Raw genomic sequence first — 27,751 nt, forward strand, 5'->3', positions numbered from 1 at the left:
TTTTCCTCAAGATGTTTTTAGCAATTCGGGGCACCCTGCCCTTCCAGATAAATTTGCTTATTGGTTTATCTATTTCTGAAAAATAAGTTGTTGGGATTTTGATTGGTATTGCATTGAATCAGTAAATCAATTTAGGTAGGATTGATATCTTAACTATATTTAGTCTTCCAATCCATGAACACGGTATGCCCTTCCATCTATTTAGGTCTTCTGTGATTTCTTTTAGCAGTTTTTTGTAGTTTTCTTTATATAGGTTTTTTGTCTCTTTAGTTAAATTTATTCCTAGGTATTTTATTCTTTTAGTTGCAATTGTAAATGGGATTCGTTTCTTGATTTCCCCCTCAGCTTGTTCATTACTAGTGTATAGAAATGCTACAGATTTTTGAATGTTGATCTTGTAACCTGCTACTTTGCTGTACTCATTTATTAGCTCTAGTAGTTTTGTTGTGGATTTTTCCGGGTTTTCGATGTATAGTATCATATCGTCTGCAAACAGTGATAGTTTTACTTCTTCCTTTCCAATTTTGATGCCTTGTATTTCTTTTTCTTGTCTAATTGCTCTGGCTAGAACCTCCAACACAATGTTGAATAATAGTGGTGATAGTGGACATCCTTGTCTTGTTCCTGATCTTAGGGGGAAAGTTTTCAATTTTTCCCCATTGAGGATTATATTAGCTGTGGGTTTTTCATATATTCCCTCTATCATTTTAAGGAAGTTCCCTTGTATTCCTATCTTTTGAAGTGTTTTCAACAGGAAAGGATGTTGAATCTTGTCGAATGCCTTCTCTGCATCAATTGAGATGATCATGTGATTTTTCTGCTTTGATTTGTTGATATGGTGTATTACATTAATTGATTTTCTTATGTTGAACCATCCTTGCATACCTGGGATGAATCCTACTTGGTCATGATGTATAATTCTTTTAATGTGTTGTTGGATACGATTTGCTAGAATTTTATTGAGGATTTTTGCATCTGTATTCATTAGAGAGATTGGTCTGTAGTTTTCTTTTTTTGTAATATCTTTGCCTGGTTTTGGTATGAGGGTGATGTTGGCTTCATAGAATGAATTAGGTAGTTTTCCCTCCACTTCGATTTTTTTGAAGAGTTTGAAGAGAATTGGTACTAATTCTTTCTGGAACGTTTGGTAGAATTCACATGTGAAGCCATCTGGTCCTGGACTTTTCTTTTTAGGAAGCTTTTGAATGACTAATTCAATTTCTTTACTTGTGATTGGTTTGTTGAGGTCATCTATGTCTTCTTGTGTCAAAGTTGGTTGTTCATATCTTTCCAGGAACCCGTCCATTTCCTCTAAATTGTTGTATTTATTAGCGTAAAGTTGTTCATAGTATCCTGTTATTACCTCCTTTATTTCTGTGAGGTCAGTAGTTATGTCTCCTCTTCCATTTCTGATCTTATTTATTTGCATCCTCTCTCTTCTTCTTTTTGTCAATCTTGCTAAGGGCCCATCAATCTTATTGATTTTCTCATAGAACCAACTTCTGGCCTTATTGATATTCTCTATTGTTTTCATGTTTTCAATTTCATTTATTTGTGCTCTAATCTTTGTTATTTCTTTCCTTTTGCTTGCTTTGGGGTTAGCTTGCTGTTCTTTCTCCAGTTCTTCCAAATGGATAGTTAATTCCTGAATTTTTGCCTTTTCTTCTTTTCTGATATAGGCATTTAGAGCAATAAATTTCCCTCTTAGCACTGCCTTTGCTGCGTCCCATAAGTTTTGATATGTTGTGTTTTCATTTTCATTCGCCTCAAGGTATTTACTAATTGTTCTTGCAATTTCTTCTTTGACCCAGTCGTTGTTTAGGAGTGTGTTGTTGAGCCTCCACGTATTTGTGAATTTTCTGGCACTCTGCCTATTATTGATTTCCAACATCATTCCTTTATGGTCCGAGAAAGTGTTGTGTAAGATTTCAATCTTTTTAAATTTGTTAAGACTTGCTTTGTGACCCAGCATATGGTCTATCTTTGAGAATGATCCATGAGCACTTGAGAAAAAGGTGTATCCTGCTGTTGTGGGATGTAATGTCCTATAAATGTCTATTAAGTCTAGTTCATTTATAGTAATATTCAGATTCTCTATTTCTTTGTTGATCCTCTGTCTAGATGTTCTGTCCCTTGATGAGAGTGGTGAGTTGAAGTCTCCAACTATTATGGTATATGAGTCTATTTCCCTTTTCAGTGTTTGCAGTATATTCCTCACGTATTTTGGGGCATTCTGATTCGGTGCGTAAATATTTATGATTGTTATGTCTTCTTGTTTAATTGTTCCTTTTATTAGTATATAGTGTCCTTCTTTGTCTCTTTTAACAGTTTTACATTTGAAGTCTAATTTGTTGGATATTAGTATAGCCACTCCTGCTCTTTTCTGGTTGTTATTTGCATGAAATATCTTTTCCCAACCTTTCACTTTCAACCTATGTTTATCTTTGGGTCTAAGATGTGTTTCCTGTAGACAGCATATAGAAGGATCCTGTTTTTTAATCCATTCTGCCAATCTATGTCTTTTGATTGGGGAATTCAGTCCATTGACATTCAGTGTTATTACTGTTTGGATAATATTTTCCTCTAACATTTTGCCTTTTGTATTATATACATCATATCTGATTTTCCTTCTTTCTACACTCTTTTCCATATCTCTCTCTTCTGTCTTTTTGTATCTGACTCTAGTGCTCCCTTTAGTATTTCTTGCAGAGCTGGTCTCTTGGTCACAAATTCTTTCAGTGACTTTTTGTCTGAGAATGTTTTAATTTCTCCCTCATTTTTTTTTTTTTTTTTTTTTTTTTTTTTTTTAAAGGAAAGACAGAGAGAAGGAAGGAAGGATAGAAGGAAGGAAGGAAGGAAGAAAGGGAAACATTTTTAAACATTTTCTTGTTTTATTGTATTCTGTTTCTCCGTTTTTGTTACATGGGCTGGGGCCGGGAATCGAACCGAGGTCCTCCGGCATAGCAGGCAAGCACTTTGCCCGCTGAGCCACCGTGGCCCGCCTTCTCCCTCATTTTTGAAGGATAATTTTGCTGGATATAGGAGTCTTGGTTGGCAGTTTTTCTCTTTTAGTATTTTAAATATATCATCCCACTGTCTTCTAGCTTCCATGGTTTCTGCTGAGAAATCTACACAAAGTCTTATTGGGTTTCCCTTGTATGTAATGGATTGTTTTTCTCTTGCTGCTTTCAAGATCTTCTCTTTCTCTTTGACCTCTGACATTCTAACTAGTAAGTGTCTTGGAGAACGCCTATTTGGGTCTAATCTCTTTGGGGTGCGCTGCACTTCTTGGATCTGTAATTTTAGGTCTTTCATAAGAGTTGGGAAATTTTCAGTGATAATTTCTTCCATTAGTTTTTCTCCTCCTTTTCCCTTCTCTTCTCCTTCTGGGACACCCACAACACGTATATTTGTGCGGTTCATATTGTCCTTGAGTTCCCTGATACCCTGTTCAAATTTTTCCATTCTTTTCCCTATAGTTTCTATTTCTTTTTGGAATTCAGATGTTCCATCCTCCAAATCACTAATTCTATCTTCTGTCTCTTTAAATCTATCATTGTAGCTATCCATTATTTTTTCTATGTTTGCTACTTTATCCTTCACTTCCATAAGTTCTGCGATTTGTTTTTTCAGTTTTTCTATTTCTTCTTTATGTTCAGCCCATGTCCTCTTCATGTCCTCCCTCAATTTATCGATTTCATTTTTGAAGAGGTTTTCCATTTCTGTTCGTATATTCAGCATTAGTTGTCTCAGCTCTTGTGTCTCATTTGAGCTATTGGTTTGTTCCTTTGACTGAGCCATATTCTCAATCTTTTGAGCGTGGACAGTTATCTTCTGCTGCTGGCGTCTGGGCATTTATTCAGATTTCTCTTGGTGTTGGACCCAGCAAGGTTGTAATATTTTTCTGTGAAATCTCTGGGTTCTGTTTTTCTTATCCTGCCCAGTAGGTGGCGCTCGTGGCACACGTTTGTCTGCGGGTCCCACCAGTAAAAGGTGCTGTGGGACCTTAAACTTTGGAAAACTCTCGCCGTCCTGGGGGTTCGCTAGCCGAAGCGGCTTGAGCTGGCCCTCGGTCCGAACGCAAGGAGGGTGGCTGGTCGCCACAGCCAGGGAAAGAGCCCGTCCGAATTTCCTAGCCGGCCCTGGGCAACAAGCGTGGCGGGAGGGCGCCAGCGGCAGCGGCCCGCCCGAGAGAGTGCACGTTCCCCGGGAGTCACGGGTTTGGAAGGGGCCTCCCCCACCCATCACCGTTCTCCGCGGCCTGGGGGTTTCCAATCCAATTCTCTCAGTTGGTCCGGGGGCTGCGCGTGGTGTGGGCGCCAGTCGCCTTGGTTTCAGGGGACCGCCTCTCCAATTCTCCCAGCCGGCCCGGGAAGGGGGAAGGGAGTAACTCTGGCCGCTTGCCACCCCGCCTGGTAAGGCCCGCGCGCCTCGGCGATCTCACCCAAGCAGCTTCTCTCAGCCAGCCAGCCGTTCCAGGATGGGGTACGCTGTCTTTTTTATCTCTGTTGTGGCTTTGGGCGCTTTCTGTATCGTTTCTACTCCCCTAGCAGGTGTCCTGGAGAAGAAACTAAGATCCGCGCGTCTTACTAAGCCGCCATCTTCCTTTGAGGAGCATAGATGTTTAATTCCAGTTTATTTTTTCTAGAATATTAAGCAGCCTCTGGTAATAGCAATTGTTCATTGGATTGTCATTTTTTTTGAAATATTGAATTTATATTGGCTATCTTACCACCTTTATAATTAAGTTTTATTATTAATGTAACTCTTAATAGTACAGCTCTGCCTTGGCTATTAATTTACCAAAATTGAGTTCAAACATAAGGCTTTCTTATCTAGTATTATAAGCCCTCCTCAAAGTCAGTTGGATTGTTTAAATATAAAGAGTTTTGGGATGAAAGTTTAAGATAAGAAAGCAATGTTTCTGTTAGTTTTGTAGAATATCTTCCTTAGAGGAGACTCCGGTAATCATATGGTATAGCACCCTTATTTGACAGATCATGAAAACTTGGGTTCCAAATAAGGGAAGTGCCATATTTTTGGTGCTAGCTAACACTGAGAGTAGAACCAGAATCTGAGAAGTCTGACTTTTCCATCAGTGTTCTTTCTGTCACACCCTGCCCTTTCTCCATTGCATTCAATTATTGAACTCTGTTCTAGTCGTAAACAAATATATTCTCTTAAGATAGTGTGGTCTAATGTTTGGTCCAAAGAATATGTCAGTTGTAGTAGTAATTGTAGAGAAAAACAAAACAAACCATCTTCTTATATAGCCTGCCTTAAACCAAGATATTCTAAAATGTTTGCCAGAAAACCCATTAGATGGGCAATTCCAACCAATTTCTCAGATCAAGAGATTTATGAAAAGTTGAGAAAAGAAGTCAAATATTTATTTACTTCTCTAACCACAGCTTTTGTTCCTACTCTGCTAATGGTTTTCATGAGGCAGTGGCTTCTTTCAATTTAGTGGAAAGAATTAATGAAAAACTTGGTTTCTTCTGTTAAGATTAGGAAAGGCCTAAAACTGAGTAAGTTATAAGCCATTGTGAAATTGCTCCAGCACTGCCTGATGATTCCAAGTTGGGCCTCCAAAGTCAAGTTATCCTTTCAGATTTCAATCTAATTTACTTTATTTAAACATACAGTTACCTAATGCCTTCTGGACACTGAAGTTTTGATATTCAAATAAGGTAATATGGTATTCCAATAAGGAAAAGAGATGCCTTCAAAAAGCCTACAAAACTGGCAGTAATTGCAGGCAGATTTATTTTAGATCATGTCAAATTATGAAAACTCCTTATCTGGCTTAGCCTCTTTCTTCTTCCCTCCCTGGACCATGGCTAAGGCAATCTCCAGTGTCTGCCAAGACCTGAGATTAAAAAGCCTGGAAGACTATCCAGCTTTGTTGCAGATATATGGGGTCTGTCCTGGTGTATAAATGTATAGGTAGATGTGCTGGTTTGAAATGATGCATGTACCCTAGAAAAGACATGTTTTAATCCTAATCCCTATTTGTAAAGGCAGCCATTTCTTCTAATCCCTATACAGCATTGAATGTTTGAAACTGTAATTAGATCATCCCCCTGGAGATATGATGTAATCAAGAGTGGTTGTTAAGCTGGACTAGGTGAAAAATGTCTCCAACCATTCGGGTGGGTCTTGATTAGTTTCTGAAGACCTATAAAAGAGGAAACATTTTGGAGAATGAGAGATTCAGAGAGAGCAGAGCAGAACGACATAGCCATTAGAAGCAGAGCCCACACCCTGTGACCGTTGAGATGAAGAAGGAAAATGCCTCCTGGGGAGCTTCACAAAGCAGGAAGCCAGAAGAAGAAGCTAGCAGATGATACTGTGTCCACCATGTGCCTTTCCAGATTAGAGAGAAACTCTGACTGTCTTCACCACATGCCCTTCCACTTGAGAGAGAAACCCTGAACTTCATCAGCCTTCTTGAACCAAGGTATCTTTCCCTGGATGCCTTAGATTGGACATTTCTATGGACTTGTTTTAATTGGGACATTTTCTTGGCCTTAGAACTGTAAACTAGCAACTTACTAAATTCCCCTTTTTAAAAGCCATTCTGTTTCTGGTATATTGCTTTCCAGCAGTTAGCAAACTGGAACAGTAGACAAAATTTCCATTTACTGGTATTTTTAAAAGCTTTGCTATTGAACAGTTAGAATAATGAATAGAGCTGAAATCACATGCATTTCCATGAACCTCAAAAGGGGTATGTCGGAAATAGCCAGCCTGATTGTATTAAGGCTGAAGCCAGCTTGAGTGAGCTTGACCTACATTGACATCTCCCGCTACTCTCCTACCCCATGACCCCACAATAGGCAATCCTCCTCCCCAGACAACCTTGATGGCCTGTCCTCAAAGACCCAAGCACATCTCTTTTCCTTTAGGAGCTTTCTCATGGATTCCATTGTTGCATTTTCAGGTGTTGTGTAGGATCCTGTACAGGCAAAAAGAATGTGGGAGATGGCTTGTACAAATCTCCTAGAGTGCAGATTAGCCTCAGCAATTATAATACCCACAACTGAGAGGAGAAAAAAGAGGATAAATTACTGTTTGAAACCTTCCCCTTCTTAATATAACAATTTTCCTCACCCAATCACGCCACCTTGGATTGTGATTCCATCTATCCTTGAACTTCAAAGTTAAGTCATTTCACAAGTGGTCAGCTCTTGCCTGGGAAAAACTCAAATCCCAAGGGGCAATGTGTTTTTCCCTGGGTCATGTGATTTCCTCTGAATCTGTCTTTGATTTATTTAATGGTTCAAAAGATATCTTAAACATAACTTGCATTTGATAGATATTTATCTCTGTTCCTTTTGATTCTGATGAAAATCCCTAGTTTTGCAGCTCCTGCAGTGTAAAATCATGAATTCCAGTAAGTGAGCATTATTTGGGACTGCTGAGCTAGAAGAAAATGAGTGCACAACAAACTGAACTGTTCTTGGAGCTATCATGTCCTCAGTCAAAATCATGCTGGAAGAGTCCCTTACTTTATTCTGTAGAATGTGAATCTCAAAGGAGGCAGAGTACTGAGGAAGTAACAGATCCAAAGTTACCCACCTGAGGAACCAATCCAAAGGTGCCTGGCATAGATGGCATGTTTGGAATGAAGCCAAAGGGACTGAGAGCAGACAAAAGGAATGTGTGAGCAGCTTGTGTAAGAAGAAATAACTGGGGTTAGAGAGAAGTTCAACCACAGCAGGGTCTTATTGAGCATCCACAGTCTAGAGGGTCAGTGGTGAAAGCCATTAAAAGAGCTGTGTTTGAAGACTCAAATGGATACGAGGGATGGACCTGCACACCAGTAATTAGCATCATTTAGGATGAGGAATGTGGAGGGCATGCAAATCCCTTGGGCCAGAAGTTTTACCCTTAGGGATGTCTTTTAGATAAAGCACCCAGAAACATGCATGAAAGTCACTTTAATAGTTTTGTCTTTAGTAGCAAAACAGGAAACCACATCCGTGTTCACAAACAGGGTAGTACATTGATGTGTATGCACATAATTGGGTAGTATTGTACTAAGAAATGAGTGAAGCACTGAAAACAATGCAAAACTGCTACTTATATTACAGATATTGAATCCAAAATACTTGATGCAGAAGGGTAGAAGTAAGCATAAAAGAAAACACACAATAAAACCTTTATGTAATGATTAAAAATATCACTTAGAATTGTATACAAATGAGATAGCTATATCTAAAAAGCGTAAAAATAATTAACACAAAATCCAAGATAACTGACTCTTAGGGGAGAGCCACCAGAAGGGCTTCCAATATGCCATCATTGGATAAAGGTATGTTGATGGATCATTGGATAAAGGTATGTTCTTTTACATGAATTGTATATTTCGCCATAACATAAAGGAAAACAAAGGAATAAAAGAAAAAAAAAAACTGGGGGAATATATCTCCACCTACCACTCATGTCCAAATGTCCTTCCCCTAATATTAAAAAAAGAGAAACATTTAATTCCTCCAGTCCTACATGCATCACGCATTAAGAATGAAAAAAAAAAAAAGTTAATTTTAAGAAGAAAAATACCTACATTTGATACTGCAGCTGCAGTCCGCAGTCCACCATCTTTCTCCCATTAGGGAGCTTTTTTAACCTAGGCACACTTCACTTTCCTCTTTTTCTTAGCACCAGTCCAAGTCTGGCACATGGAGGGGGGGCAACTATGGTTGTTTTTTTTTTTAATAAATTGTAAAAAAAAAGAAATTAATAAATTTATTCTTCCTATAGGATAAAAGTCTTCCAAAAGAGGCCAAATTGAGTCTTACGGGGGTATGATTTTGGAAGCACGTGAGGGCATTTCAGACAATAGGGATAGCAAGAGTGGAGGCTTAGAACCCTGACTGGGAGCAGTGTGCTGGGAGTCTGCTTAATACCCTGGTGTTCCCTCAGAGCATCTGCCTGGCTCTGTCCCCATTGCTTCTGAGTGAGAAATTATCTCCAAAATAATAAGTTTTCCAAGCACCAAATCAAACAATAGATTTAGGAGCAGAGCTGAAAGAGGGCAGGCAAGAAGAATTAAATTTCTCAGCCAAAGTAGAAGGTGGTTCCATACCTGTTTCAGATATGGGGGGATCTCAAGCTAGTTCTGTCACATCTTACTCTAGCCAGGATCTGCAAATTCCCCTTTGCCTACCCACTACCTTCCTTGATGCCCAGAGTGGAAATACTCCATCACCAAAGACACAAGTTATGGATAGTCCTTCTAAGGTTGGTAATTTTGGCACAGAGCATAGTATTCTGGGGCAGATGGCACCATTTCCATCAGAAACAAGCCACAGAACTGGCTACTACAACAAGCAAGTAGCTCTTCTACTTTCTTTATCTTGTAAACTTTTCTTTTATTTGGGGAGATAAAAATAATACTGTAGTTTTCTTCAAAATCTTGCACAGGTCAAGTATAAACTCTCAAAATGTGCTATACCTTTTCCCTTGTTTTTTCATAAAAATTTCCTCCTGAAAAAAGTATGCCTCTTATCTAGTTAAGGCAAGGGCTCTAAGGAACAAGCAAAGAAATTAAGTGAAGCATGGGTGGGCAGAAAAAGAATATTTTGAATAATACAACATGGAAACATGAGAAATATTAATATTCTGAGATAATTTTTATGCATGACAAATAGTTCTAATTAGTTCTTTCCCTGCTTAGTGGATGCTGGCTTTCTTATGACCTTAAACATGATGTGGGCAAGAAGGGAGATGTACAGGGTATGCCATGTGCATCAACCAGGCTAATGGTGGCACTTTCATTTTCCCATAGACTCATGCATCTGGGCATTGGGAAGCCCTGACACTCACCTTACAGCCCAAGGTATGAGTCCCAAGACTTAGGTGTAGAGAGTGTGCAAATCCCATAACACAGCAATTCCACCCTTAGAGATGTCTCCCAGAGAAAGTACTGTCCATATGCACCCAGAAACACGTATGGGAATCACTGTGTTAGCATGGTATTGGACCAAGGACCAAGCAAAGTGCAGCACCAAGCATGCCAGAGCAGTTCTATTCATCATCTTTACTTGGTTACTTCCATAAGCAATTTTGCTTGAATAAATAATTCTTCAGCTGAAGGTATTTTTGAAAACCACCAATCCCATAAATATTCTCAGATAAAAATTGAGACCCAATGAGGGGATTCCCCCAAGACCAAAAACTAAGGATGTTATCAGAAATTTAGTGGCAAATGGCCAGGGGCTTCCCAAATTGTGATACAGGGCTCTTTGGACAATACCAAGCCACCTGGTATTCTATTAGCCAGTCTTTCTATTCATCCTGATAAATACTTCATACCAGATATAGTTTGGAAAGTGTGTCTAAGCCTGCCTCACTAGGAGGAAGAGCAACAGGAGTTTGGTTTAGCAGCTGGAGTTTTTAGTAATGGGGTTTTCTGGGACCTGGCAAACCCCAAAGTCTCTCTAACCCATTGTCAGCACTAGCTCCATGGATGCTCCTTGGACCAGCATTCTAATGCCCTACTATCTTTTAGATTAGACTTGGAATATTCTCGTTGGGATGTGGGGTGCAGTTGGTCTCCTTGAGGCTGCACATCCCTAAGGATTGATACAAAGTAGTGCAGGTTGGCACAACATTACAACTGAGAAACCCTAAACTCAGGGAACCCAAATCTTTTATAATGGGTTGGAAACAAACTTGCCCTCTGTCTTGGAGGGAGACACAGTAATTATTATACTGGATAATAAGCAACTCTGCCCTTTGATTCAGAGGGAGACAGTGTCTCTATTTCCCAAGGCTTATCCCTATGAAATACTCTGACATTTGTGTAGTGTTTTATACAACAGCTTTGATAAAAGCTTTTTGTGCAAGATGCACAGACACATAAGTTACCTGCGACAAACTGTCTCCAGCAACTAAGTGTGGCTTTAAAAAGACTTAGTTTTAATCATTTTGGTAATTTCCACAACTCTGTACCTAAACATTGCTAAATTGTATTAGTCAGGGTTCTCTAGAGAAACAGAACCAAGAGGAGAGCTCTGTAAATATGAGATTTATAAAGATGACTCAGGCAACCATGGGAATGGAAGAGTCCAAAATCCAGCTATGAAGCTGGTGACTCTGATGAAGGGTCTGGAAAGACTCCACAGGAGAGGCTTGCTGGCTGAAGAAGCAGTGAAAAATTCTTCCTTCTTCCTTAAAAGTCTTCAACTGATTTGGATTATCTCATTGTGGGAGACACGCCTTAGTTGATCACAGATGTAATCAGCCACAGATGCAACCAACTGATGATTTAATATGCCAGCCTTCTGATTTATCAGCCAGCCACAAAATATCCTTGCAGCAATATCCAAAGCACTGACCTGACGAGACAGCTGGGCATCATCACCTGGCCAAGTTGGACACCAGAACCTAAATACTAAATGATTCATCTCACAATTTCAAATATATTAATATCTCAATTACAGCTTGTCTTTTGCATCTGGAATCATCACAAAGAAACTTTTATGGATCATGTATCCTGGCTTGGAATTTAGGGGGAAAATTACTTCCGTTATTCTATCAGAAGCATCTAAGTTGTATCAAGTATTATAGACAGCCACACAAGTCCTGCGTCACTGAAATATTTAAGATCAAAGTGAACTTGACTAATTCTGTAAATACACATTCAAAGTTCAAAAATATTCCTGTGAATATAAAGATTCCTAAACACAGATCAGCTTCAAAATTGCTGCTGTCAATTATTCAGCTCCAGCAAAATTCTCCAGCATGCTCGATAATTTCAGAAGTTTTCCGTAAAGCCCCTGTCTGGTAATTCCTTGTTTTGCTTTGGGTTTGGGTGGAACACACCAAAGCTCTACTACTCCTATGTTCTTGATATTTTCCAGAAGGAAGGGCATGCAGTAGGTTAAGTTTGTTTTTGTGGCTGCCATTTAAACACCAAAACAGAGTGGGAAGTCCTATTTCCTTTCTTTCTTTCTTTTTTTTTTTTTTTAATTTTGGGTAGGTTGAGAGGACAAAGGCTACAGACATTTATAAATACTGTGTGCCCAAATACTGTATGCCAAGCTGGGAGATGATCAAATAACTCTGCTGTGGTTGATTGTTTTTTCAGTTTGTTATAGGAAACAAACGAAGAAATCACAGCAGACCTTTGCTCTATTTTTATTTTAGTCAAAACTAAAGCATTTCTTTTCTCCTTTTATGGAAGCCAACCACAATTCTGCATGTTTGGAAATGTGTTGCTTGTTATAATTTCCCAGGACATATTAAAGAAAGAAAACATGGTTGAGTTAGAGCAAGATTAGAAATATTCATCCTTGGGCCAACATGAGATACTAATTTCCTTTTCCTGTCTCATCCAGGAGAGCCATAGCCTAGGCAAGTCAGGCCGTAGACAGGGATGGGCTGTACCTATGTGATTAAACCATAGTTTAATCTGCAGAAGGTCATTGTCCTAAATATCATCATGACTACCCATATTTAATCTCGCATGGCTCTGATTCTGCTCTGAGGGTGCATGCCTTTATGATATAGCTATCTTCTGTATCATATGTAGCATACATGGAGCTGCACATGAAGCAAAGATCCTGCCTCCTGCCCTGAGTTTGGGAACTTGAGTTCCCTCAATCTCATTACTAAAAATTTATTTTCTGCTGGTGGTTTTGTCCTATTATTGCCCAATCTATAATTCTAATCCTTTTTCCCCTTTTAGAGTGATACAATAGGCAGTGTTTCAAAGTTTATCTGCTATAACTGGGCATGAGAACAGTGCCTCACACATAGTAGAAACTTAACAAAACAGCAATTTACAAAATTGATGGTTAGTATTATTCATTCCTATATTATTTACTATTTTAGAGTGCACTTTAGTACATCCATATATTCTCTTTAATCCTCTAACAACTCTGTGAGTTAATATCAGTTCCATTTTAGAAATGGAGAAAATAGCACATTATAAATTTAAGTGAATCTCTTTGAGAATAATGCCTTTAAAAACTTTGCATTTAAAAAATCATATACTCCAAGAAAAAAAAGTGTTCTTTAAAGGGGCAGTATCTCGTTTGTTTCCAATAACAACTAATGGAAATAAAGGGAAATACTGTTACCCCTATATATCAGGGGGGAATTAGACTATTTCCATTGTAAGGAACAGAAAACAGAAATCAAAGATGCTCAAGCAAAATACAAATGTCATGAGTACACAGAACAAAACAGCCTAGGATAAAAATGACGTCAACTGAATCGTGATCCATGACCAAAAAGGTGATTAGAACCCAATACCTCCTTCCGCACAATTTTTCTTATACTTTCCTTCATTGTTGGCCATATCTTAGGCAGGCTCTATTCTTGTCTTCATTTCCTGGTTACTATGGCAAATACCACATAATGGATTGGTTTACTGGGAATTTATTGTCTCAGGGTTTCAGAAGCTAGACTGGCAATCCCTGGCATTCCTTGACTTTCCCATCACATGGTGATGACTTCTCTTTTCTCTTTTGGATTCCAGGTGACATTTGGCTTCCAGCTTCTCCCCATGGCTCTCTCTTTATAAATCCTCCAGTAATAGACCCATCCTGATTCAGTTGACCACAGTTTATCTAATAATAACATTTTTTTTTATTAATTAAAAAAAGAATTAACAAAACAATTAGAAATCATTCCAATCTACATGTACAATCAGTAATTCTTAATAATATCACATAGTTGCATATTCATCATTTCTTAGTACATTTGCATCGATTTAGAAAAAGAAATAAAAAGACAACAGAATAAGAATTAAAACAATAATAGAAAGAAAAAAAAACAAAAAAAACAAAAACAAAAAACCTATACCTCACATGCAGCTTCATTCAGTGTTTTAACATAATTGCATTACAATTGGGTAGTATTGTGCTGTCCAAAATAATAACATTTTTTAAAGGTCCTATTTACAATGGATTCACACCCACAGAAATAGGATTAACATTAAGAAACTTTTTTTTCTGAGATACATAATTCAACCTACCACCACCCTCAAGAGTTATAACATGGTTTCCAGCAGTTGCTGTACCTAAACCCTCCAGATTCACAGTTGAGATGGGGGTAGAAACTCCCCAACCTAGTAGTGTCAGTAGACCTCTAATCAACCCTCACTAATCCTCACTTGGCTCTGTGCCCATATCAGAACACTTATCATGATGAAAATTACAGGATAGATTCATTTACTTCAGCCAACTAAGTCTCACCCTGAAGCTGGGGATGAAGTTCATCCCAGTCAAATCATAAACTCTACATTAATAAATTAATTGGTGGTTTCCCCAAAGCAAAGCCTGGATGATGTAACCATAGGATGGAGAAGAGATAATGTTCAGATAAAACAGCAACCCATAATGACCCAGTTTATATATTACAAAAGGAGCTTTGGTATCCCTATTGCCACCCATTCATCTCAGACAGAGCTGAAGAAGCCTCCAACCCACACCTGCTGACAGGTACAGACCAAAAAGCACCCCCACTCCAAAACACACACACACACACTTGTGTGCACACACACACTCTCCACAGAGGACCTGGAAAATGATGGCTTCAGAACAGAAAACCCTTGGACAAGATCTGCTCTACTCTAGTCAAACACCAAGGGGAAAATCACAAATGCCCATTCTCAATCCCAATGGCTGTAGTGCAGTCAAGTAGGCAAACTTCCATCAACCCCACTCCCTGTAGAAGCAGATGGTGTCTTCTGATGTTGGAGTGGCTGATCTTCTGTACCCCCCACCTGGCAGAAGTAGGTGATCTTAAATTCACCTGTGTTCCTGGCTAACAGACAAATGGTCTTGCATTTCCTGCTCAAAAGAAACACCGGGAGACATTTGGTAAATGCTCATCAAAGCACACTTTGCAATCTCAAAAAGCCAGAGGCCACTCGACTGTGTTTGATAAAATTTATCAGTGAACTGTAGCATTTATGCAATGGAAATCTACGTAGCAGTAGTTTAAGAGAGAAAATGGATGAAATTTACTAACAAAAGCCATAATGTTGAGTAAAAACGGTCAAGACAATTTCTAAAATAGTACAGGTAGTATGTCTGATTTTTTTGAAAGTTCAAAAACAAGTAAAACTAAACAATATATTGTTTAGGGATACATACACATGTTATACAACTTTTTTCTTTCCTTTTTTTTTTTTTTTTAAAATAAGAGAATAGAAGTGGGATGGACTAACTGTGTGGAGGTGAGTACAAAGGTGGAGAGGAGGGCCACTAAAGGCAATGTGTTCTTTGATGTTCTATTTCTTGGGTTGGATGGTGGGTTCGTTAGTGCTTCTTGTATTATTATGCTTTTTTATCATGCATATTTCATCTATATGTGAGTTATAAAACTTGAAAATGTCAGTATAAAACAGGTAAAGGGGAAAAAACTTTACTTGCATCTTACAAAATCCTTTCTCTCATTCATGTTATAATCTTTTTTGACAGAGTTAAGTCTTTTAAGATGTCAACTCTGGAGTAAAAAAGAAAAATGTAAATATATTTCTAATTACAATTGAAAGCCATGGCTTTCAACACTGTGATTTACGAATATACTTTGGTTATCAAGGTCAAGAATTTGACTCACTGTCATCAGCAGTTCTTAGTCTTGTCTCCTTAAAACTTCATGCTGCTACCTAAAGCTAGGAGTGGAGATGGGGTGGGGGGGGCAGGTAAATAATGCTCAGATGGAAGTACAGGAAACAGCAGCATCTTGGTCAATATTTCAAAATATTATTCTTCCTATCTATATATATCCTTATGGATGATAAATTTCTTCAGAGTTATTGGATTACAGATGACAGTGATTTTGACCTGTCTATTTTCTAATTCTCAATATCCATATGGTAATCAATATGCATTTTGCATCTCCCTCAAGAAATGGTTGGAGCTAGGGGTTGAAGGCCATGTCAGTGGTAATCTAGGTTAATCACTCTCCTTCTGGTTTGCCGGAAGCACTAGTGAGCTCAGAATTTAGATGGGTACTGTAGGGGAAGGTCTATCTGGTTTAGGAAAGGGAATGAGAAGCAGTTCTACTCACGAAAAGCACACAATCTAATGCTGTTAATTTTAATGTGAGTAATTACAGAAAGGGATCATGTAAAAAATTGTGGTGTGTTCTAAGGCTACCTTGGGATATTAAAAAAATTGTCTTCCATCCGGGTGCCTGTCCATGCAAAAAAAAAACAATAAAATTGTCATCCAAATAAGCGAATTCATAAAGACAAAGTAGCTTAGAAATTACTGGGGCTTGAGTACAGGGAATAGGGAGTTAGTGCTTAATGGGCACAGAGCTTCTGTCTGGGGTGATGAAAACTTTTGGCAATGAACGATGGTGATGGTAGCACAATATTGTGAATATAATGAATGCCACTTATTGTAACTGAAAAATGGTTAAAGTGGAAAATTTTATTACATATATATGTATATGCATATGAAATTACAATAAAATTTAAAGCAAGTATTATACAGAAGCCAGCCTGGTAGTTGTATCTATACCTGCAAGACAACCTTGGAAGACTGCAAAGTTTCCAGAGATCTTGAAAGTTCTCATTCTAAATTTTGATCTAAAAAAAAGAAAAGAACATCTTGGCTGGTTAAAAATCATATTCTGAACTGCCCATCCATTCCTTCAATTTTCCCATGGAGCAAATTTCCCAAACATATGCTCTCTGCCCTCTTTGGAGTTTCAGCCCATCTGAGTTGTAAAAGAGTCACTGACCAACTTGTGATCTGGACTGCAAAGATTGAAGAATAGTGTGGGGACATTTTTCTTAAAAGTTTATCAATATTTCTGCAGGTGCTCACCAGAAAAGGAGATTTCCAAGGTCTTCCTTTGCTCATTTGAATCCCATGTATATGTAGCTATGGAAATTTTGTCTGGATATTAATGACTTGTTCAAGCCTGTTTCCCTCCTCATGCTCCACTTCCATGCAGTTATTTTAGCAGAATTAAAATTGAACCAGTCAAAGCATGCACTAAATAACATAAAGCTTCAATTATAATGGCTAATTGATTGGGGACTGCCAGCATAATTTCTGGCTACAGTTACATACACATGTCCATACATATGCATACACACACACACACACAAACACATACATGTGTACTAGTGGTAGGCAGATGGTTCCACCATGATAAGCAAGAGGTTAGATGCACTAGTTAGGGAAAAATAATCATTTATGTTGAAAAATATTCTTTTGGGGATCCTCTCTCAGGTTCAGTCAGGATATATTTAACCCACAGGTCATATCCTGGATAGTCATGGTTTGCTACTTTACTTTGGTTGATTCAAAATGTTATCCCAGGGTCAAAATACAGCAACGGGAAACTATGGAAGAAGAATATGTCACCCTGTCCATCTCAGCCCAAAGAATTGCCTTCACAGTTCTTTAATTTATCATTAGTGTCAATTGTCAATCATAGGCTAAAAGAGAAATATGTATGTGTAGAACATCTCCTCATTTTCCATAAAAGCAGCTGAAGAGGGTATTTCCTATAGAGGGAATTTCCTTTGCCTAAAGAATATAACTAGGCATCAAGAAAAATTTAAGCCTATTTTTTTAAATCTTTTGGCCTTGTCTTTTGGGAAGCTCAAAGCTTAATAACCTTCATGTTTAATTCCAAAGGCTATATATCAGCATGGGGTTCTTGTCCTAATTAATCATTTTAAGAAAAATAATAGTAGAATGATAGCTCAACTTTGTTAACTGTTTAGTCTGCACCAGACTCTGTGCATCTGACCCTTTCAACAGCTTTTGGGAACTAATGCCATGTTCTCACCACTGGATGGATATGGAGACTAAGTAAGGATCTTAAATCATTTGTCAAAGGCCACACAGCAAGTAAGTGGGGAAGCCTGTATTTGAATCTGCCTTCTCAAGCTCTACTTCACTCCTCCCCCTCCTTTGGTAACCAGGCAGTAATCTTGTTCAGATTGTATTGCATATGTCCTTTTTAAGTAATGTGTAAATTAACTACACAATACAATTGCATATCAAATGGCCATACTTTTGCTTATTCTTGCTGTAATCTTGCAAAAGAAATTTAATGGCCGTGCAGTACAGCAGTAGAGAAATGAGACAATGGCCAGGAGCCAGGTGGAAGATGGTGACCCTGAAAGCTATTGAACCATCCCAAGAGGGTAGTTTTGATCCCGGTAGGCAAAGGGAGCCCCGGTTTAGCAGAGGAAGGAATGATCCTATTTAAAATCCACTAAAATCACTCTCAGATATTCAGTGGAGGATGAATTTTCAGACTCAAACTTAAAGAAATAGAGTCAAGTATAGATGTTTTTCCAACAGACAAAATGAAGGAAGTCCGAAGGCTACAACAGTGCAGGAGGCGGACTTGGGAAGCAGGTGGTGAAGAAGGTGAGCCATGTGGGCTAAGGCAGACTTCCCAGGAAAGGGCTCGACTGGCTGCTCCATGGCACAGGGGAATCATGCAAGAAATCTTTCTGTACCTGGACCCTGGACCCCGGATATGGGAGGTGACTTCATCTAAACCCCGTGGCCAGAAGTATCTGCAAAACCTAAGATTGTTAACAAATTAAAATCTAATCAAACTTTGACCAAATTCTACAATAATAGCAACAGAAATCTTTGCATGAGTGCCTGTAGGCTTTTCCATATATCCATTCAAATCCAAAATTTCTATTAATTTATATCACTGAGAAAGACCATGAAAAGAATTGTGGGAGTTGAGAGAGGCATCATCTTATCTACCCTCTCACTTTATGAATGGCACTCAGAGAGGAGAAGATAATTTCCACCAATTTATGAATTGCTGTTGGAAATAAAGACTTCCTTGTAAGGAAGGATGCTCCTTGTGCAACTTGGAAAATACAGTGGGGACTGTGAATTTCTAATTGAGCAATGAAGTGGAAATGGGAAACAAGATCATGTTGCTAAATTAAAAGGTCTGTTGGGAAAAATTGTCAGATTTGGTCCTGCTTAACTTCCATAATTGTTCTAAAACCTTTCTTAAACATTCATGATTCAGCCTTATTTTAGCTACAGTTGAACATCAAAGAAAATAAAATTCTCTCTAATATGTTTCAGGCATTTTAATTTTTTTTTTTTTTTTTTGGAGTGGGGGGTGAGGAATGAGGCGGGTGATGCTACTACAGACATTTTTAAACACTATGGATTGTATAACAAATGCCTGGCCTCTGACCAGATAAGTAATTTGTTGTAAATAAGGGAAATGTTTAGAGAACAGTTTAATAATATTAAACTTTGTGAACTTTATCTTGTTTACTGACTACTCATGCTAACAAACTGGAACATGCAACCACCAAGCACTATTTAAATGCTGAGCACAAGTTGATTAATATATTTTTTAAGCATAGAATTTTAATACTCAAATTCATATCTATGTATTTCTTTGACAGATTTCTATGACATGAGAATGGCCACATATTGCACAATAAAATAGGCAACTACCACAGAGCATGCCCAATTTCTCGGTTTTCTTTTAAACCCCTCTTAATGTCACACAAACTCTGTCCAAAATGGAAATCTTCTATAGAAGATGTGTTCTTCCTCTTACTTTTCTGTTTCCTGCATGCGCCACCCTTTCCCCATCTCTCTGTGACATCTGGTACCATTTCTGACTAATCACTTCCTCCTGCCTTCATCTCCATTCTAGCATCTGTCCTCTCTCTTCTATCTCCAATATAATAAGAAATAATCATTGTTTCCTACTTAGATTATTTTTAAATGTAACAATTCTTCTCTCTACCTCCAAGCAGCCCTTTCCCCATTAATTTCAACATTGTTCTTATTATACATCATGAAGCACACTCACTCCCATATCCAAAAATGTTATAAATCCAAGCCTCTTAGCACAAAATTAAATTTCTTACATGCATAAATCCAACCTATGTTACCAACTTCACTTCCTACTTATAGCCTTTGATTTCCTTTACTGTACACATTCTCAGTATTCCTAGCAACTCCATGGTTTTTTTCCCTTTCCATAGATTTTTTAAAACATAGAATGCTCATCCTCTCCACATCTTAATTCTCCCATCCTAATGTCACCTTGTTTTGGTTTTCTAAAGCTGACCAAATACAATATCCCAGAAATAGATTGGCTTTTAACAATGGGGATTTATTAGCTTACAAATTTACTGTTCTAAGGCTGTGAAAATGTTTCAATGAAGGCATCACAGAATGATACCTTCTTTCAAGACCAGTTACTGGAGAGCTTGGGCTCCTCTATCATGTAGCAAGGCAACTGCTCATGTGTGGTGGTCCTTTACTCCTGGGTTTTGTGCATCAGCTTCTGGCTTCAATGTCTATGGCTTCTTCTTTAAACTTCCTCTTTATTTAATCTCTTAGCATCCATATGTGATTTATCCTTTTATAAAGACCCCAGTAAAAGGATTAAGACACACCCTGAATGAGGTAGGTCACATCTCAATTGAAATAACCTAACCGAAAGGTCCCACCCACCACAGATCTACAACCACAAGAATGGATTAAGAGAATATGGTGTTTTCTGGGGTGCATAAGAGCTTCAAACAACCACACACCTCTACAAAGTGTTCCCATATAGTCATAGTTATATCTTTTCTTCCTCAGAAATCCCAGAGGATTCGTGCTTTTCACCCATGTACTATGTCTTCTTTATAAACATTTTGTATCTTTAATGGATTATAATAAAGAATGGAAAATGTGATTAGGCAATTTCCAACCACTTGGTATCTTACCCTGCTCACTTGGATGATAGTAAAAGATTTTTTTTCTTGACTATCATTTTATGTACTTCATTGTAACCATATTTTTGAGGCTCCATATGTGGAGTCAAGTAAAGAAGGCAAAAAGGAGGGGAGAAGAGTAAAGACAGAGGTTCTCTCTACCTCTTGTTGAGGATGACTGCTCTCCTTCCCTTGCCACATGAGATGTTACTATAGTGATTTGACTCTAAGCCCCAGTCCAATGGCCTATATCTTCATTCATTAGTCCATCAACAGATATTTTCTGAGAGCTTATAACATACCATGTACGGAAGATAAGAACATGTTCATTAAGTGCTCATAATATACCAGATCCAAGTCTAGATGTATAATGATCCCTGGCCTTATAGTTAAGGAAAGGAACAATAAAAATTAAGCAACTATGAAAATTCAAATAATGGCACATTTTGTAAGTGCATTGTAAGAAGAATTAGAATTCTGTGGTAGGGATAAATTGGGAATGGTGGGGTGGAAGAGATATGCTATTTAGAAAGGTGGTCAGATCAAGGAAAGCTCCAAATGGAGGTGATAATTAAACTGAAGCTTGAAGGAAGACAAGCAAGTAACCAATCAATCAGTGTAAAATGATTCAAGCAAGGAGTGATAGTATATGTCTTCTCCCTGACACCATTACTGCTTTGGGCCTTTCTTAAGGCCATGTCTCTAAAGATTCATAGAATCAAAGTCTCAGATTTGAAATGAGACTGCCAGAAATGGACTAACAAACTTACAGACCACTGTTTCAGTAGCACATGAAATTAATAGCCTATTTGACATCCATGACTAAGAATGAAAAAATTTTAAATGTGAAAGAAATGTGAATAAGGGCCACCAAAATTGGCACCTTTCTTATAATCTACATCTAATCGAGTTCTTTAAAGATTTTTTGAGTGCTGCGCTCTGCATTACATCATTTGATCTTCCCAACAAGCATGGAAGTGCTTACTATAATATTCATGTAAGATATGATTTGCCAAAAGCTCAGAGATGCTAAAGAACTTGCCCAAACAAGTCAGGTAATTAATGATGGCACCAAATTATAAATTCTGGTCTTTTGCTTCCAAAGTCAGTGCTGTTTTCTCCCAGGTAGCCAGGCTCCTGAAGCATAACTGTTTGCCTTAGGAGATAGGAATTTCCCACCCACGGAAAGGTTTCCACCAAGATGAACACGCATTTGTGCACAGAAAGCACTGGGAAGAGTTACCACACCAGAGAGGTAGATGGAATAAATGGTTTGCATAGGTACTTTTTCTTTCAAAGCCTAAAACAATGATTCTTTTAATCCCTGGCTGTTTCTGGAGGGATAGAGGACCACGGTTATGTTGTCAAATGTTCCACCATTGCTTCACTCAATGCATTTTTGTGCATCGGTTGTGAACCAGTTTCTACTGGGTAAGACATTGGACCTGCCCTTCAGCGTCTTATGTACTAATGGTGAGGCCAAATTGGTAAATGACTCATTAGAAAAAAACATATGATTAAGGGGCCTCAGCTTCTTTAAATATAAACTAAAGAAATCAAAGGGCTTGATGGAGTTGATATGTTTGCCCTCCCAGAAACAGGTGCTGCTTATAAATTAACCTGTCTCCAGACCAGACAAGTCTGATTTCAAAATCTGGATTTGCTTCCCAAACTATATGACCTTAGAAATCTGTTTAAGATCTCTTAGCTTAAATTGTGGAAGGTCATTATGAGGATGAAATAGGAATATGAATATGCATAAATTTCCTAGCACAGTGCCCACTGCAAAATAAATATCCCCCAAATGTCATACTGTTATCCCATTACCTACTCCTGGGAAAGATTGAAATCACTCTAGGTGTTCTGTGAGCTCACAGAAAATGGCTTTTCTCACCCTGGGTTTGCAGAATCAACTTCCAACTTTTGGAAGGTGTTCTACAAAAAATATTAATAAATGAAGCATCCCATGGTCAAATGACTTTGGGAAATTTAGGGGTAAACAAATTCCAACAGGGTTCTATACACAGTGTGCACTGTGTGTTCCTAAGAGGGTGATATAATATAATTATTCTAGTGCAGGGTGCCAGAATGATCTTCCTCACCCTTCAGAGAAGAAGACATACACAATTCCACAGAAGAGAGTATGAAGAAAGCTACTAGAGGCTTCAGATTCTGCATTTGAGCAAATAGATGGGAAGTGGGCATTTAAGAAAGCATCTTAGAATGAAGATAGCAAGAGTGACAATTGTTTGAGTTTGTTCTAATATACTGAGATGCCAGTAAGTTGAACTTTATACATTATCAATTACTGGTAACAAATTAATTCTCCTGGGGGACAAAGTTCTTCACCAACAATGAACCAAAACATGACTGTGTGATTCAGTACCACCTCTGAGCAAAGCAAAACTGAGTTGAGAGAGAAAAAGGAAAGACCTGAATCAAAGGATGTAACTGTAGAACAAATAAATCCCTAATACAAAAAAAGGCTAGTTTCTATTTTTTCTCATTTCCCTATCTCCCAGCCTTAAATAGCTTTGATACTACATTAAAGATAGGGTAGCACGGGCTTATAGACTTCCACTCATTTCAGTCTCATTCAGTCTTCAGGGCTGCTAGTTGTTTTCCCACAAATGCTGTGACTGCTGAAGGTTGATGAGCTTTGGCCAGCAGCCATTATTCAACAACCAAATCAGAAATTTCTAGGAAACCTATCTCTCTCATATGTGTCCCCAGCTGCTACCAGGGATTCTGAAACAAAGGCCAAATAAAGATCAATCCTGCTGCTCTTCTTTGACTCTGGTCATGTATTTTTGTAATCATAATGTGGACTAAGAGAAACTCGGGACTGAGACCAGACTTTTATCCCTGCCTGTGACACATTAGCAGGTACCATGGACAAGTAGTCACCCCTTAAATTGTGGCTGGTTCTTGTCTTGAACTGTTGATGACCATTGCCTATCCTTACCTGTTGTTAAATATCCTGCAGTTTATTCACATTTCCCTGCTCTTATACAAACTTAGTTACTCATGAACTTGCTTTCATTTTTTAATGTATGGAAACTCAAAATGCTGACATGAAGATAAATGTTAAAAGTTACTAGATAAATGACAAGCAAACATAACATAGATCTGAGTTTAATTTCCACTAATAATGTCAATTTAACATATTTATTGGAAACACAGACATAAATTTCCTAGAAACTAAGCTTAAAAGTCTATGTTCTGGAGAGGCTGGGCTAGGTTTCAGGATTTATCTGGACCAAGGACCCATTCGAAGTTGTAGGTTTCTGGAAAGTTACTATATTGCATATACTGCCCTAGGTGTTCTTTAGGATTGGCTGGAATGGTCCTGGTTGGGGGTTGGCAGGTTATGATAGGTAGCAAGGTCTAACTTAAGTGTAAGTAAGAGCAACCTCCAGAGTAGCCTCACAACTCTATGTGAGCTCTCTCTGCCACTGACACTTTATTAATTACACTTCTTTTCCCCTTTTTGGTCAGGATGGAATTATTGACCCCATGGCATGTCTGGATTCATCCCTGGGAGTCATCTTCCATGTTGCCAGAGAGAATTTCACCGCTGGATGTCATGTCCCATGTAGCAGCAGGGAGCAATGATTACACTTGCAGAGTTGAGCTTAGACAGACTGAGGCCACAACTAAGCAACAAAAGAGGTCCTCCAGAAGTAACTCCTAGGCATAGCCTATAGGTAATCTAAGCTTCTCTGCTACCTACATAAGATTCACAAGAGTAAGCCTCATGATTAAGGGTATGGCCTATTGATTTGGGTGACCCTAAAGTTTAACACAGTATCAGGGGATTTCCTGATGGTAAGGTTTAATAGTTTCATATTCTTTCTCCCATCCCTCAGGGGACTTTGCCAATACTTTTTTAGAATTACCATTTCCCAAACACAAAATGAGAGGGATGGAAAGATCAAAGGTGATGGTGGAGCTATACAGAGAAGATAAGTTTTAACCAATGAATATGAATGCTGAATTATTAAATTGATATCTCTTTTAGTCTCCAGTATTTTAGAGCAGCTAGAAGTAAAAACCTAAAATTGTGAAATTGTAACCCATGTCAAACTCTGAAATATGTTCTACAACTAATTGTGGTGCTCTGCTTTGAAAGTTACAGCTTTTTTGTATATATATGTTATTTTTCACAAAAATGAAGGAAAAAAATTCAATTGTGATGATAAAAAAAATATTTAGGACCTCTAGCCGCTTATATTCTGGAGCAGCTAGAAGGAAAAATATGAGAGAATCATATGGTAGCTCATGACAAAATCTGAGATCTGTCCTGTTGCTACTTGTTGAAGAGTGCTTTGAAAACTATTGCTTTTTTATTTCTTTACTTTGAATATATGTTATACTATGCAATAAAAAAGCTAAAAATAAAAATGTCTATCAAGTAATTAATATCAATTTTTAATCCTATTTTTTCTCTTTCTATATAAAAAGCTGAATATCATTTGATAGCCTTCCTGTGAAATAGACATTTAAGCCATAGCTGAAAAGTCTGATTTTTCCCTCTGATGATCACACTCATGCACGCACAAAGATTTTTTTCTTTATCTGAAGTTTTAGAACTATCTCTAGTCTTTCCATTGTGTCCTGTTTTTTTTGTGTGTGCCATAAATCTGTCAGACTGGGGAAGCCTAGAGATGTTCTCCCAATAATGATTATAAGTGCACAAAACAAAACACATGGTTTTACAATAGAAATGAATTACATTGAAATAAAATAATCATTTAGAAATTTTGTTATTTATTAAAAATTCTTGTACAGAATAACTTTATCTAGCAGCAGGTTTAACAATGGCCAATTTCAAAGTAGATCATAATGGGTAATTTCAAAGTAGCAATTAGTATAGTTGAAATCTTTGCAACAAGACACATCAAATGTAAAATATTTATCATTTCAATTGTGAGAAAGTCACTGTCATGGCAGATACTTTTGTACTTTTCTTTTGTCTATTTTTAAAATGGAAGAGAATGTTAAATCTTAATAAGAAGTTAGCAAGATTAACAATGTGATATTTTCCCATCCAGTTTTGGAGACATGATACCCTGCCCCCCAAATTCAACTCAACATTTCCGATCAAGAAGCCTTGTATTAAGCACATTCGAAGGGCATAATGCTTAAAATGGAAAAAAAAAATCATCGAAAGATTTTCTCTGTTTTGATCTTAAACAAACCTATTACCCCTTCCACCAAAATGTAACTAAGTCAGCATTTTGAAGGAAACACAGATGAGGAAAGACAAGGATATTAAAATAACTTTCAAATGCATTTGCCATATTTTAATTTCAAAGCAGTTGCAAGGGGGAAATGGTCATAAGAAATTCAATTCAAAGATTTCTCTCAGAGATATTTATTGACAAAAGGAAAATGGTACATAAAAGAATGTCTGCCTAACAATTTTGAGGGGAGTCAGAGGATATTTAAGGAAAGCAGGACTGCCAACATATTTTCCATGTATGGACGTTCCTCAGATGACTGCCAGGGGGTCAGGAGGGAGCAAATCTACCTCACAGAAGGGGTTTTAATCTTATCAAAGTCTATCAGTAAATTGCTCAAGCATTTATCAAGAATTCTGGTTACTTCCTAGAAAAGAGTGCAAATTACATAATGAACAAAAGTTGGGGATAATTTTCTTTTTCAAGGAGGCAAAGAAAAAAGAATGGAACATATTTAACTAACCAGGGGAAAGGAGGAGTAAAGTGTGGGAAACAGAGATGAATGCTTTTCATCTGGTCCAACAGAAAGCAGTGGTTAGAGGTGAACTGGACTTGCACTTCTGTGCTAATCAGGCAAATTGCTCAACCTATGGAAGCATCACTTTTATTATAGAGCTCTTTTTACAATTAAATATTACACCTTATACCAAATGATTTGTGCAGTGCTTGGCGTAAAGTAAAGACTCAAATCAGATAAGCCATATTTTCTACTGTATTGCCAAAATGTCAAGGCTTTCTCACGGTTGCATCGATAGCATGTAGCACATTATCTGGCATACAATTGACAAAGAATAAATGTTTGCTAAATAAATGAAGGTCAAAGAGACATCTGAAGCTCCATTTCACATATCCCAATGCATGTCAAACATTTTCATTACTATCTAAAGTCACTTCTTCACATTCACCCTTAATTTTGTTTCCCAAGAGGCTGACAATATGTGTTATTGAATTGAACTTTCTTCTTATCCACACATAATCCAAAGGAAGTATACCTTTACTTTTATACCAATAACCCACTGCTTAATGCCTAAGCATCTACTCTTCTATTTAAACCCAAAGAAAAGGAAGTTACTATAAATGTCTGTATAAAGAAACTCATTGTCTTGCCATCCTTGAGATTCATGTCATTACTCAGTATTGAAATTGGGAATCCTTGTGTTCTAGTTTGCTAGCTACTGGAATGCAATATACCACAAATAGAATGGCTTTTAAAAAAGGGAATTTAATAAATTGCTAGTTTACAGTTCTAAGGTCGAGAAAATGTCCCAATTAAAACAAGTCTATAGAAATGTCCAATCTAAGGCATCCAGAGAAAGATGCCTTGGTTCAAAAAGGTCAATAAAGTTCAGAGTTTCTCTCTCAAGTGGAAGGGCACATGGCGAACACAGAGTTTCTCTCTATTTGGAAAGGCTTATGGTGAACATGGTCAGAGTTCCTCTCTCATCTGGAAGGGCACATGGTGAACACGGCATCATCTGCTAGCTTCTTCTCCTGGCTTCCTGTTTCATGAAGCTCCCTGGGAGGCATTTTCTTTCTTCATCTCCAAAGGTCGCTGACTGGTGGACTCTGCTTCTCATGGCTATGTTGTTCTGCTCTGCTCTCTCTGAATCACTCATTCTCCAAAATGTTTCCTCTTTTAGGACTTCAGAAACTAATCAAGACGCACCCGAATGGGTGGAGACATGTCATCACCTAATCCAGCTTAACAACCACTCTTGATTAAATCACAACTCCAGGGAGATGATCTAATTACAGATTCAAACATACAGTATTGAATAGGGATTATTCTGCCTTTATGAAATGGGATATA

This window comes from Tamandua tetradactyla, chromosome 1 (genome assembly GCF_023851605.1).
Source record: "Tamandua tetradactyla isolate mTamTet1 chromosome 1, mTamTet1.pri, whole genome shotgun sequence".
Classification (NCBI taxonomy): Eukaryota; Metazoa; Chordata; class Mammalia; order Pilosa; family Myrmecophagidae; genus Tamandua; species Tamandua tetradactyla.